We start from the raw sequence: 6000 nt of genomic DNA, 5'->3' as shown, positions 1-6000 counted from the left end.
GGTGACATGACCAGAGCTAATATCAAGAAACGTATAGGGCAATTTCAGATTAATATCGTTTGTCCAGATGCACAATGACCTTTTTAAAGATGGCACCAGTGTCAGGGATGCGGGTCCATTGGGATATCTTGGCAGTGGTAGGTTGTTCTAGGAACAGGATCCATAGCTTGAGGTGAGTTTGACAGGATATACTGTATCAAGAAAATTCACAGACACCCTCATGAAACTCAATAAAACTGTTGCTTAGCCAAAATAATGTAAGATTCAACCTAATGTCAGATTTAGCATTGACATATGCAGTCCAGGTTTGCACAGGGAGACTAGCTACCAGGATTAGGTTGTTGTTAAATATGAGACTGGGGAGTTAAGACCATAAGACCATAAGACATAGGAGCGGAAGTAAGGCCATTCGGCCTATCGAGTCCACTCCGCCATTCAATCATGGCTGATGGGCATTTCAACTCCACTTACCCGCATTCTCCCCGTAGCCCTTAATTCCTTGTGCAAGTCTTGTAGGCTGTAATGCTTTATATTCAGAATTTGTTTTCATTTTATAAATTCACCCAAGTCTCAAATCACCGTGAAACATTTGGAATTCTCTATGTAACAGAGCTCTGCACTTAGGCACACAAAACTATGCAATTTATATTTTATAGTTTCATAGGCAAGGCCAGCGTATTGCCCATACCCAAATTCCCTTGAGAAAATAATAGTGAATCACCTTGTTGAACCCCTCCAATCCATGTGGTGCAGGTACACTCACCCTAAAAGGTCTTTTTTGCTGAATTTTGATAAAATGGATTGGTTTGCTATGCCATATTGGATAGTGTTTCAGAATTAATCTCATTGCTGTGGATTTGGAGTTCAGGTCAGACTGGATAAGGATGGCAAATTTCCATCCCCAAGGAACCTCACCGAAGCAGAATTTTAGCCCAATTAAGTTATTTCAAATCATTATTAAGATTAGATTAGATTAGATTCCCTACAGCGTGGAAACAGGCCCTTCAGCCCAACAAGTCCACATCGACCCTCCGAAGAGTAACCCACCCAGACCCATTCCCATATATTTACTCCTGACTAATGCACCTAACACTATGGGCAATTTAGCATGGCCAATTCACCTATCCTGCACATCTTTGGACTGTGGGAGGAAACCGGAGCACCCGGAGGAAACCCACGCAGACACGGGGAGAATGTGCAAACTCCACACAGACAGTTGCCCAAGGCGGGAATCGAACCCGGATCCCTGGCGCTGTGAGGCAGCAGTGCTAACCACACCATGCCGCCCCCAAAATAGATTAAAATTTTATTTCAGATTTATTAATTAGTTGAATCATTAGTGTAGGCCTTTGGATTACTAGTTCAGTAACATTGTTACTATGCTTATTGGAGAAATGCAATTGTACTTCATGCACTGGCTGGCTGTTGTAGTCATGTGACCTTTACCTCTGCTGTAAGTACCTTTATGTGCAGTCTGTGGGAGATCAGTATGTGACTGCACAAGATACAGGTCACTTGGAACATGGTGTCAAAGAGTAGTAACTGAAAAATATGTGGACTTTCCGAGCTGTAAGAGAGACAGTTACTGAATTAAACAGCAAGAAAAAAATGTTTTAATAAAAGAATTCGCAATTCCGAATTACTGAGTGAGTCAAAATGACTGTGTATTTTGCACTCCCTTCTGTTGTGGAAATGAAAAGGAGATATCAGATTGGAAGTACTCCATACTCAGTAGCAAAACTATAAAACAGCAACACAGTTAATAAAAAGAAACCTGAGCATGTGAGTTAAACTCTTCTATCAGTGTTATTGAAAAAATACTACAAACTGTACTGCAGCCTAAGAGCATAAAAGATAGGTGAGATTTTGCCGGTTTTGCAGACACACATTGAACCATATATTATTATTACTTTTGAATTGTATTTGTTCAACATCAGCACTCAAGGACAGAGGGAAACAATTGATCATAATGTACTCACACTGATACAACTTTCTGAGTTCTGAATTTGGATAAATGTAAGATAATCTGATCACAGGGTAGGATTGTTGTAGCTATGATACGTAGAACGAGAGCATGTCTGCTGAGAGAAGAGAAACTTTCAAGAAAGCTATTGACATGTGCAGAAGCTCTGAGGGAGTTGATCAATATCTATAGCATATAAATGGGACAACAGATGAGGCCTTGCATTATACTGAAAGATGTTTAGGCCAAATGCAAACAATATTTTGGGGAAAAGGCAAGAAATATTTGCAGAAAAGCGAGCAGAAAGACCAAGGCCAGAGGATAGATGATCAACAGATATAAAAGCAGTGTAATATTTTATTGGATTTGTATACTATTTAACAAAGTTTTTGCTTAATGTATCGTCAGATAATGAACCTCTCTGTTAGCTCGCTGCTGAAGACACGCAGTGGTATTCTTACAAAGCAAGAAGCAGCATTCACTTGAATCAAACTAGTGATGTATTATCATGTCAGTGATGAAGTCACCTTGCAGTAAGATGGCAGTGAGACAAGACTTGGAGTAACCCTTATGCTGCAAGGTTACCTGTTATATTTGCATTGAAGGCATTATCACAGATTAAACAACACTGCTCAGGTTGAGAAACAGTGCTTGAGAATTGTCCTTACTTGTGAGCATTTTAAGCAATATATGGGACAAACCACATTGGGAATCCGACCATAAGCCACTTCAAAGTATCTTGCTCAAATCGTTTCAATCTACTCCAAAATGTCTGCGAAGCATATTCCTGTATTTGTGTCAGCTTTACAAGCAAGGAAAACATGCAAATTTCTGAGACCATCATTCGCAATGAAGAAAATTGAGGGTGCTAAGACAGAGTGGGAAATCTTCCAGATTCAATGAAAAGCAACAGCTTGACATGTCTTGGAACAACTCAGAAGGGGTCCTGAATCTGAAAGTTAAGCATTGTGTTCAAATCAAACAAACTATACAAGAAGGTACAACTCTCTAAACGCTGCAGAAAGTAGTGATGAAAGGATTACCTGAAAACATCAGGAAATACCTGATGCTATGAGAGAATTAATCATACAGAGATGAAGTAATTGCCTAAGTGGAATCTTGAACAAAGGAAAGAGAATGTAAATCCTAAAAGAGCTGAGAGGAGAGATGCTAAAGCGCATCCATACAAATCATTAAGGAACTGAGTCTAGTATGAGGAAGGCAAGAGAAGTGTTCTACTGACCAAGCAAGAACAATGAGATGAAGAATCACATCAGCCATACAGTACTTGTAATGAATGCCAAACTAAGCAAGCTAAAGAGCCATTTATGACTCATGACATGTTAGACAGATGAAACTTAGAGTAGACATCTTCAGGAATTGATTACATTACCAGCATTAACTAGTATTTTGATTTCTGGGAGTTAAACCAGCTGATGTCAATGACCATCATTGAGATTGTAGACTTCCAACACTGAGATTAATGAAAAAGGCCCACAATTCACAAGTGAAGAATTCAAATATTCCATAAGGGATTGGGAAATTCAACACCATACCTCATTTCTACATAATGCCCAGTCAAATAAAAAGGTTGATTATAGATTACAGACAGTCAAGTGACTGTGGAAAAATAGCCAATCAAAGTTTTCACAGAGATAAGAGAGATAGTTTATTGTCCTTAATTGCTGGAAAGCCTGGCTATGAAAGAGACTGTGAGGCCATGTGCTGATGGTTGTCTAGCAACCTGTTATGGACTTGGTTTCTGTTTCACAAACCTAAGGAGTCACAAAGAAGAAAACTTCCAAATCTGTAGGTTGCACATCTCTCCCCCGCTCTTTGAAGTACTGAGGAACCTGAAGAAGTTTCCACATCTCATTATTTTGCATATCTTGTAAACCCTAAGAAGCTTAACAGTGACTTCTACCCCAAAACCAGTTTGATTTCCATCGATTTGAAGCTTGTTTGGAAGATGTTCAATCAATTTTCACAATGAGAATCCTGGTGGACTATGAGGATTCATCTTTTTTTTCTTTGGTTTAAAAACCATAGGCCAAGAGGGTGTTTTATAATTTGACCCTTTAAACCATCATCTCTGCAAAGTTTTGCTGTTTTTTGTGTTATGTAAGTATATTTGAGTTGGGATTAAAAGGACATGTAATTCTAATTCTGAATGATAGCTGGTTTGGCACTTGTTTTTCCGAGTGAGTTGTGTTTTATGATAAACTGATTGTTTTGAATTCATTAAAGAAGCCTGGTAAACTTCTCTTTTATTCTAGATAGTAGACCAAAGTGGAAACAATTGACAATTTTCAATCAAAACATTGATACTAACAGTGTGATTCATGTAGTAGGGCTTGATTAGCAGCACATTCCTCCCATTTCAGTCATTACAGCCCAGAAATAGTGACGAGTGACAAAATCGAGGTGAAACTACAGTATGCTAAATTTCACTTTGATAAAACAGCCAACTCATTGCCAGAGCTGATCAGAGTGGAACAAATCAGAGTGCAAACATTCAATGCTTTCAACAAGAGTCAGCCCATATGGAAATTTGGGAAATGTGTCGAACAGTTGACACCTTGATTGAATATGGTGAATGTTAATGACTAGGTATATTGTCGAAACTAGACCTAACTAGAGAGCTGTCCCTCCATTGCAGGCAGCTGATCAAGAAGATGTGAATTCACCACCTGCACAGAGTACAGGACGACCATCAATACGAGATATATACCATTCCTCAGCAATGGACATAGATCAGCAACATGTTACCATAGCAACAGCAGTACCAAAGTAACATCCTCAAGAGAAAGAACATCACACTGGGAACAAGCAGATGTCAACTGAGCAGCCAATGGAAACGTGCACTCGTACCATTAGGAAACCACACTTATCAGACTGTGTGTGCCATTTATGTTAATAAATAGTATAGAATTAATAAAAAAAGATAAAAATGGAATTGACTACAGCTAACACAATGTTTTACTAATGAAATGTAGTTTTGTTTGTGTCTATGAATATTGGACAACATGTATAACTTGTAAGTGCAAATAATAATGCATACAATGTTTTTGTTTCTTAATGAAAAGGTTGATGTTTGGAGAAATGCAACTGCACTTAGTATACTAGCTCACTTCCTGTAGTCATGTGTTCTACCTCTGCAGTAAGTGTCTTTGCGCTTAGTCTGTGGAATATAGGCTACCATCTCATTAACTGACTTGCACGATGTTGGAAGAAATGAAATATTTGTCATCATAAGAAAATATAGTATTGTTGGTACATGAATATTGATGACATATAACTTAATCAGCTATTTGGTCTTCAGATTAGATCACCAGCTCTCCACATCTTTAAGAGAAAGTGAGGACTGCAGATGCTGGAGATGAGAGCTGAAAATGTGTTGCTGGAAAAGCACAGCAGATCAGGCAGCATCCAAGGAGCAGGAGAATCAACGTTTCGGGCATGAGCCCTTCTTCAGGAATCTTCCTGAAGAAGGGCTCATGCCCGAAACGTCGACATCCCTCCTTTAGTAGATGTTTTACATCTGCAGTTTAACATAATTTTGCAAAGGACAAAAATGGGGTTTGTATTACACAATTTTACACACAATTTTTCCAACTTGAGGAAATTCCTTGGGGAGAAGATTCAACACGTGCCATTTGTGCAGAAAAATTGGCATTAGTTCAGTCTTCAGTCTTTTGAGCTGTCATCATCCTTTTTTTCTCCCTGGTTTTGATGTCAAGGATTATTAGTGTTCCCGTGAAGCACTTTGGGGCGTTTTATTGTAAAAGGGGCTATATAAATGCAAGGTGGTGTTGTTGTTTGGCACGTGCAGCACCTGTACCAAAAAAAGCTAACATTAACTTATTGAAATGTAATTGCAGAAATGAGAATAGGTTGGAATATAACCATATCATATGTGGATGTTCCCCACCCAAGGTTACAAACAGGGATATTTGACGACTTGAATTTATACATCAGACGTATTGGTATTTCCCCTTCGTCCATTTTGTCAACTAAATTGTAGTCAATTTATGACG

Source organism: Chiloscyllium plagiosum, chromosome 14 (assembly GCF_004010195.1).
Source record: "Chiloscyllium plagiosum isolate BGI_BamShark_2017 chromosome 14, ASM401019v2, whole genome shotgun sequence".
In the NCBI taxonomy this organism is placed as follows: domain Eukaryota; kingdom Metazoa; phylum Chordata; class Chondrichthyes; order Orectolobiformes; family Hemiscylliidae; genus Chiloscyllium; species Chiloscyllium plagiosum.
Note: the sequence above shows the minus strand (reverse complement) of the source record.